Here is a 10027-nt window from a genome sequence, read left to right as displayed (position 1 = left end):
CGTTCTGCAAGCATCATGTGATTTTTCTGGGTTTTTTTAAAGTGATGTTCACAATGGCCACCTACGTATAGTTTTCAAATAGTTTTCTAATTTCTTTGTTTTCTGCTGTATGTGAAGCCAGTGTTCATATAGATGATGCCTTAATTGACATATGATTTCTCCTTGATTTGACCTTCGAACTTTCAAATACTTTTTAACCTTTAGTTTCAAGTAATTTGATGAAAAAGAGCACATTTCACAATAAAAAATTCTATCGACTATTCGAAAAACAATTGACTATTCAAAATCCAAAGGGACAATAGCTCTAACGTTTACCTTCATTTATAGTTTGGCTTGTAATTGTACAGAGAGCACTATTGTTTGTCAATCATATTCTAATCAAGTTGTTCAAATCTGCACTTTCAAACACCCTAATCAAGAACATTTTTATCCATTGTCAAGCATGTATAAAAGCACAGATTTAGCTAGTTTTGTATAGTGAAAATCGTTCGTAGTTTTCTTATAGACTACCCTGTATAGTGAATCAACATTTTCGGCGAAATTCCATTATCCAATTTCTTGTACACACATGCACTTGTAACCACCCTATTCTAATACATTACTGTTAATAATCAAAAGTCTATAATTGCGTAGATATTGGTGGCTTCATATTTGAAAAAAATTTCAAAGTTTTCTCATAGAGTACCATGCATAATGAATCAACATTATTGGTGAAATTCCGAAATCAAATTTCTTATACACACATGTACTTGTAACAACTCTATTTTAATCAGGTACATCAATATCAATTAACAAAAGACTATAAATGCAAAGATATTGATACCTTTACATAAAAAAATGTTTATAGTTATCTCATAGACTACCACGTAAGGTTGATCAATATTTTCGATAAAATCCAAAACTTTGTATACACATGTACTGTTTATCTACCACTTCAAGCAAAGTTTATTTACATTAATTATCAAAGATGTATAAATAACATATATGGCTTGTGCAGTAGGGGAAAATTGCTAATAGTGCGCCCAATAGACTCCACGATTTGATATTTTTGATGACCACTGTATCGGCCACATCTTGCCTCCTTAGAGTTTTGAAATAAATGATGGCCTTCCCCCTAAAGGCATACCTGAAATTTCGTGACCCTTGAAAAAATGTTGCCAGGAAATCTCTTTCATGTGACGATGAGAACCAAGAGTGCTGATATTTGTCCATCTCCTGTACGTTGCATTCGGAAACAAGAATGTTATTTTTGTATATCTCCTGTATGTTATAATTTGAAACAAAAGTGCTAATACTTGTATATCTCTTGTTTGTTACGATGATAAACAAGAAGACTAATTTGCATAATCAAACCCTGGGGTTTGGAGTTCCGTATGTAACCATTCTACAACATGTCTCTGTTGTATAATTCCGCATAGGTTAAAGTTGTCCTTGACGATATCTGTGTTCGTTTATATAATGATCTGGTCTCTGTCTATTAATACATCGTCCCCTTCACACGGAGAGACTGATGAGCGCTCATTTTTCATGTCTGTGACGTTTACTGTTAGTTTCATTTTGTTCGTTTCTCAGAAGATTATATCTGGCTTGAAATGCACTTCAAAGCAAATATCCTCAGTCCTTGATTCTGAAGTTCCTGTATGCGTTGACTATTAATGACCCTTTTTCTCCTTTGAAAGTTGTGTTCAGATATTCTGTTTGCTCAGAGATAAAACTGGTAACAACCTGCCCCTTTAAGGTTAGAAGGACTTTCAAACTTTTGCTCAAACTTTTCTCAAATCTTTAGTACAAATCAAGAATGAAACTCAGTGTCACCGTGTGAAGTTTTGCATCAAAGAAACGAAGCTGAAAATCACCATTGTGTACCATGTCTTAAGTCTGTGGACAAATTTGATTTTCGATTTCTACGAAAACGAGACAGTGAAAACTTCATTATTCCGTCATGTGACACAGGAAGCAGCGCATTTTACGGTTGTACGCTCCTCGAATGTGAATTAACTTTACACTTTTCCTCAGACTTTCCGTAAGGAAATTTCAAGCCATTTCGACATCAAAAATAAAAAAATCAGGGGTCACTATGCAAATTTTGTACAACAGAAACAAGTTGCCCAATACTTACCAACACTTGCAATGCAAAATGGCCGCCATCGTTGTGCTAACTCCACGCGGAAATATTATTGTTTTCCTTTTCGCAAAAACAAGTCACAGAAAACTGTATTCACTCCATAAGCTTCAAAATGAGCTCTCATAAGTGGTAGACTAAAAAGTATTGTAAAACTTTAAGAGTCCAAATATCTGTTCCCGGGGCGTGTTATACCTTTATGATCGAGAGTCATATGTCTGCTCCATCTACAAACCAGACAATCGAGGCCTCAGACTGATTAAGAGGCATTGCCAGATAATGAAATTGATGATATTTTTAGAACTGGTGGCGACACTTTTTTGACACCATTCATCTTTTGTACAAGGCCATATGTCTTCTAAGGAGATTGACAAAAATCAAGTTGTACACAGCTAACGTGATATCAATTTAGCCTAGAGATCAACACAACACAAGGCTCGACTATGAACCCCCCCACCCACATTTTATCAAGTTATATACCAGATATGAACTGAATATACTCACGTGTTTCACAACAGGTTCATTAATAGTAGTACGCTTCTCAGAACAATAAGATATATGTTATCACTATATGAAGCAGGTTTTTTTCAACATCGCACAGTACTCTCAGATTTTAATCACTAATTACAAAACTTTATTAAATATGCAAATGAGCTGTTCATTAACTTGACACTGCTCAATGCTTCATGGGACAATTAGATATCCATCAGATCAACATTTGTAGCACGTTTTATTTAATTTAATGCTGTAATTTTAGAGTAATGTCACTAATTACAAAGTTCATTAAATATGCAAATAATCCCTAAATTAACTTGACACTGTTCAATGATTCATAGCACAATTAAATATTTATCAAATCAATATCTGTAGCACGTTTCACAAAATTTGGTGCCGTAATTTCAGAGTTATATACCTAATTACAAAGTTTATTAAATATGCAAATGAACCCTTAATTAACTTTACACTACTAAATGCTTTACAACACAGATAGATATCTGTCAGATCAGTATATGCAGCAGTTTTCATCACATTTGATGCAATTATTTCGGAGTTATATGACTAATTATAAAACTTCATGAAATATGCAAATGAGCTAATTCTTAACTTGACACTGTTCAATTCTTCTCAGTGCAATTGGATATTTATCATATCAACATCTGTAGCAAGTTTCATCAAATTTAACGCTGTAATTTTGGTGTAATATCACTAATTACAAAGTTCATTAAATATGCAAATAAACCCTTAATTAACTTCACACAAGTAAATGCTCTACACCACAATTAGATATCTGTCGGATCAGTATCTACAGCTGATTTCATCACATTTGGTGCAGTTATTTTGGAGTTATATCACTAATTACAAAACTTCATAAAATATGCAAATGACCTATTTGTTAACTTGACACTGCCAAATGCTTCTCAGTACAATTAGATATTTATCAAAACAATATCTGTACCCAATTTCAAAGACTTGGGTGCCGTAATTTCAGAGTTATATACCTAATTACAAAGTTCATTAAATATGCAAATGAACCCTTAATTAATTTCACACTACTGAATGCTTTACACTACAGTTAGATATTAGTCGGATCAGTATCTGCAGCAGATTTCATCACATTTGGTGAAGTTATATCGGAGTTATATGACTAATTACAAAACTTCATAAAATATGCAAATGACCTATTTATTAACTTGACACAGCCCAATGCTTCTTAGTATAATTAGATATATATCAGATCAATATTTGTTGCAAGTATCATCAAGTTTGGTGCAGGAATTTCAGCGTTATCTCACTAATAACAAAAGTTCATTAAATATGCAAATGAGAAGGTAATTGACATGACACTCACAGTATCATCATAATGTTCTGAAATTGTCATCTGTGAAAAATTTCATGAAATTTTGTGCAGTATTTCTTGATATATGTCTACACTGTCATTACCGTCTCCATAGGGAAACCATTGTACGGAAAAAAAGGATATTGCATAACTTCATTAATATGCAAGCCACACTAACCAAAATCTAATCAGTTCTTGCAAGTAGCATATGGTACCTGTGTACCAAATCTGACTTGAATCCGTTCAGGCGTTTTTGAGTTATCGTGTAAACAGACAGACAGACAGACAGACACACACACACACACACACACACACGGACAGACAGACAGACATCGCTATGACATTAGCCCACGTGTTTACACACGTTATATAAAATGAGGAGTGTGTCGCAAAGCATTGATCCAATCGCACTGCTAATTCATCTGACCATACAGCCATCGTGTATTCAGCGAGTTTTTCCACCGAAATTGGAAATGCATGCAAATACTGCTTACGTAGTCCATTTATGAAAGCGGACTTCTCGTCACTACTGTTATGAAGTGCTGATCGCAATTTTTTTGAACTTTTATGATTTATTAAAAAAGAAAATCTCGATCCCAGGTATCAAGTAGGCCGATGAACACACATGTCTTCCATTTCATACCACTAACTTTAGAAGTTTGTGTCCGTGTTAGGCTATCGCAAAACTTCGAATTCTTCAACGGTACCATAGACTGACACTGCCTTCGCTAAACTGTTTATGGGTCAACATAGGGCAGATTTTGATACTAGCACAGAAAGTCGTGTAATTTTACCTGCTCTGAAAATAAAACTGTATAGTGTATCTGAAGAATGTTAACGATGGCTAAGATGTTCTTAAATGTACCGACTTTACTTCAGTTTAACGTAAGAAAATACAATTTCTACAGAAGCTTGATGCATGAAATTTCCTCCTCTGAGCCCCAGTTTCCAATGAACAATGATCTATACGATCATACGATTCGGTTTGCGATGTACCGAAGAAAAAACATAGAACTTCTGAAAAACTGGCGACGTTTTGGTCTTTTTGTGCACTGATGTTATATTAGCTCAAGTTTTGGCTAATAGACTGTAATCAGTACTTCTACCAGTAGTAAAATCAGTTTTGATCAAATTGTATATTGAAGATAGGCAAGCTGGAAATGTCGTGAGATTAATACAAGATGCATCCAATTACACCTACGGATACCAAAAGTCAAGTGCAGTCCATTTCATTGATTGAATAAAAAAGTCGCCTTTGATTTTGTAAATTTGAGATGTATTCAAAACGTGTAAAAGCTTTCAATTTGCTTTAAAATGTACATGGTTTGGAAAATATTATGACGACGCATAAGCAATATGAAAAACATTGTTAGCTCACGTGTGTAAACACGTGGGCTATTGTCATAGCGATGTCTGTCTGTCTGTCCGTGTGTGTGTGTGTGTGTGTGTTAGTGTGTGTGTGTGTGTGTGTGTGTCTGTCTGTCTGTTTACACGATAACTCAAAAACGCCTGAACGGATTCAAGTCAGATTTGGTACACAGGTACCATATGCTACTTGCAAGAACTGATTAGATTTTGGTTAGTGTGGCTTGCATATTAATGAAGTTATGCAATATTGTTTTTTTCCGTACAATGGTTTCCCTATGGAGACGGTAATGACAGTGTAGACATATATCAAGAAATACTGCACCAAATTTCATGAAACTTTTCACAGATGACAATCTACGAACATTATGATGATACTGTGAGTGTCATGTCAATTATCTTCTCATTTGCATATTTAATGAACTTTTGTTATTAGTGAGATAACTCTGAAATTCCTGCACCAAACTTGATGATACTTGCAGCAAATATTGATCTGATATATATCTCATTATACTTAGAAGCATTAAGCAGTGTCAAGTTAATAAATAGCTCATTAGCATATTTTATGAAGGTTTGTAATTAGTCATATAACTCTGATATAACTTTACCAAATGTGATGAAATCTGCTACAGATACTGATCCGATTTTTATCTAACTGTAGTGTAAAGCATTTAGTAGTGTGAAAAATAATTAAGGGTTCATTTGCATATTTAATGAACTTTGTAATTAGGTATATAACTCGTAAATTACAGCACCCAGGTCAGTGAAATTGAGTACAGATTTGTTTTGATAAATATCTAATTGTACTGAGAAGCATTTGGCAGTGTCAAGTTAACAAATAGGTCATTTGCATATTTTATGAAGTTTTGTAATTAGTGATATAACTCCAAAATAACTGCACCAAATGTGATGAAATCTGCTGCAGATACTGATCAGACAGATATCTAATTGTGGTGTAGAGCATTTAGTTGTGTTAAGTTAATTAAGGGTTCATTTGCATATTTAATGAACTTTGTAATTAGTGATATAACTCCAAAATTACAGCGTTAAATTGATGAAACTTGCTACAGATGTTGATCTGATAAATATCAATTGTACTGAGAAGCATTGAGTAGTGTCAAGTTAATAATTAGCTCATTTGCATATTTCATGAAGTCTTATAATTAGTCATATAACTCCGAAATAACTGCATCAAATGTGATGAAAACTGCTGCACATACTGATACGACAGATATCTAACTGTGTTGTAAAGCATTTAGTACTGTAAAGTTAATTAAGGGTTCATTTGCATATTTAATAAACTTTGTAATTAGGTATATAACTTCAAAATTACAGCGTTAAATTTGATGAAACTTGCTACAGATGTTGATTTGATAAATATTTAATTGTGCTATGAATCATTGAACAGTGTCAAGTAAATTTAGGGTTTATTTGCATATTTAATGAACTTTGTAATTAGTGACATTACTCTAAAATTACAGCATTAAATTACATAAAACGTGCTACAAATGTTGATCTGGTGGATATCTAATTGTTCCATAAAGCATTGAGCAGTGTCAAGTTAATTGCATATTAAATAAAGTTTTGTAATTAGTGATTAAACTCTGAGAGTACTGTGCGAAGTTGAAAAACCTGCTACATACAGTGATAACATATATCTCATTGTTCTGTGAAGCGTACAACTATTAATGAACCTGTTGTAAAACACGTGAGCATATTCAGTTCATATCTGGTTTTTTTCTATTTTAGTCATCACATTGTAATGACAGTATACTGAAATCCTCTGTTGATCCCAGCAATCTGCCAAGTGACATTTGTGACATGCTTTCCAACTTTTATAGAGATCGTTTGAAATATGGTTTCTTATCTGCTCAAAGTGAAAGAGGCAACAGTCGAGAATGAAATTGCAGTGGAATTCTTTTTACCGAGCTTTTGTATCAATGACAGAAGATAATATACATACATATATATTGAGCAAGCAAGGTAAATAACTCAACATTTCTAAAGATTTCAACGAAAATTGTCAATACAGTCTAAATGAAAAATTTCTGAAGAATGCACATGCAATTTAAAGGGACATAAGCTGTAACTTGTGGCAAGTTTTTTAGTATTCTGCTTCTGTATATCAACTACTGTGTCTGACCCTAATCTCTTTGTCATGCTGAAATTTCAAGTATTATTTTCGTCAACACAGCTTGTATGTGTGTAGTGATCATTGTTTATTGTTTACAAATGAATTCTACTCCGGCTTTGAAAACAATTTTCAACAATAACAATGGAGATTATACTCATATAGGTTGTGTTGATATGCTAAATACTTGGCATTAAATTACAGTTTAGGGATTCAATGCAGAAAGTTTAGGGAAACCACAAAGCAAAAGTTCTGAAAAAATAGCCAAAAGATACAGCTTATGGAGCTTTAACAGTAAAATAGTGAGTATAAATGTAAATCATGGAAAAAAATTATGATTAACAGCGAAAGTAGTCACATCAGAAACAAAATTACATGGCTTCACTGGAAATTTACTGTACGACGCATATCAACATTTCTGAGATTGTTTCTGGCTTTCGGCAGAACATATACTCGTTAGAAAACAGGTTTTATCCCATTTTAGTTGTGGACCTTAGTAAACTGACAGATTTAGTATCAATCACGGTTTGAGTCGAAGTTGTTGGAAACCTAAACACGGCTGAATGTCCCTCTCCAGGGCCCGGCTTGGAAGCGATGATGCTTCAAAAATACACGTACAGTTTTTACAAGAGATGTTTCACATCATATCTGTAATACTGACAAAAATCTCTCCATTCCTGTCCATCAAACGTCTACAAAATGAATGTCCTTTTTTAATTTTACACGCCAACCCTTTTGCATTTTTCTCACTATATTACAATCAAAAATCCATTTACATGAACGAGTAATTATTCGGTCCGTATAAATTATTTTTGAGTACTAGGTACTCCCTACGGTAGAAAAACAGGAAATTTACGTTCACCTTGCATCGGTTTCACATGTAGATGTACAAAATAAAGTTGTTGTTTTTTTTGCTGTAAAATCGAAAACTTCTTGTATGACAGTTTATTGTCTCATAGTAAATATCGGTTGGGTAAATTGAGGAATAGATAAAACGATGTTGTTGTTGATAAGGGGAGTAAAGTCACATTGAAAGAGTTTCTTGTGAGCACGGCGGAGATCTGGATTTCTGACGTGTATCAACGGACTCGCTGCACTGTAAACGCATATCAGAATCTGCCCAATCTCTCCCTGCCAATGGTCTCCGTCGTCGTGAGAGGGAGAAGTGATCAGCAGCAGAAACCCAAGGGATGACAGACAGAAGGTGAATAGAAGCAGTAGAGTTTGTGTCACTGTCCTGACTTCAGGTCTGGTCAGTACCGGCGGGGTTCCTGCTCTAGGGTCTGCGCTGATCCCCACCCTGCGATTGTGGTTTCTCACCACCCAGAACAGTTGACATCCCGTGTACCCGATAACTGCCAATGGAATCACGTAGAGAAACAAGACGCTGAGAATCAGCGGTGCCTTGTGCTGTACAACATCCAAGGAAGCGAGTTTTCTTTCTACCCAAAACAGAGACAACCCACTGACGAAAGAGACGGCCCATATTGTCGCGATGGCAACCTGTAGGCGTCTTTCGCTGCATAGAATAAGATATCTGTAAGGGTACTTAATGTATAAAAACTTCTCAACAGACAACAGGCATGTGTTCGGTACAACGCTCAGCATGACGAAAAGTCGTAAGCATCGATCAACCTTGAGCAGTACACTATCCGAGGCTGGTAGAACATAGAAATGGTTGACAAAGATAGTCATGGGTATTTTAAACAACCCGACTATAAAATTGGTGACCGCTAGGTTGAGTATAAGATAGTTGTTGATCCGCGCTCGTAGAGTTTTGTACGTAAGAATCGCTGAGATGACAACGCCGTTACCAAACACAGTTATCATCATTTGTATAGTCAGAAGACAAAGAAAGATATACTTGTTGATCTTTGAAGTGGTTATTTCGTCTGCGCTCGTTGTATTCATTCTTCTGGAGATGTAATGTAAGACTCGGATATCGTTCAGAAGAGCAGAGACCTTTCAGTTTGCCAGAGACCTGTTGTGCTGCGTTGGCGATGTTAAGATGGCTACCTGACAAATGAGTTGCGTAAGAGGGAAGGCCGCATTTACGTCGAGTTGCGCGCGAAAAATGTTGAAGTCAACAAATCACAGAGAGTTTTCAAAGCAGTGACATGTATAATTGAGGAAGTATTAATACATTAACCTTTTGAGAGCTGTAATTTTTCCCGCCAAAATTTTAGTGCAACGTTTTGCTCATTTTAATGAATTTTTCTGTAATTTTTTTTTTATAATTTTATCAATTACATCAATTGGACATCACATTTCTTTGGCTATACTTTTTTATTAAAATTTAGCAAAAATCAGAAAAAAACTTGACTTGGGTATATTTTATAAACGTGACAAAAATTGACTTTGGCGCTCAAAGGGTTAATACATTAAGCATTGACCAGGATACGATTGCAAAACGCGATTGGTTATTTTTATTAGACAATATTCGACGTCCATACTGCACTGCGTTGGTGATGTTCAGATGGCGACGGTACAAATGAGTTGCGTAAGAGGGAAAGCCGTAGTTTAATTGAGAGAGAGAGAGAGAGAGAGAGAGAGAGAGAGAGAGAGAGAGAGA

This window comes from Ptychodera flava, chromosome 2 (genome assembly GCF_041260155.1).
Source record: "Ptychodera flava strain L36383 chromosome 2, AS_Pfla_20210202, whole genome shotgun sequence".
NCBI lineage: Eukaryota > Metazoa > Hemichordata > Enteropneusta > Ptychoderidae > Ptychodera > Ptychodera flava.
The sequence above is the reverse complement of the archived record's forward strand: the minus strand, read 5'-3'. Positions refer to the sequence as shown.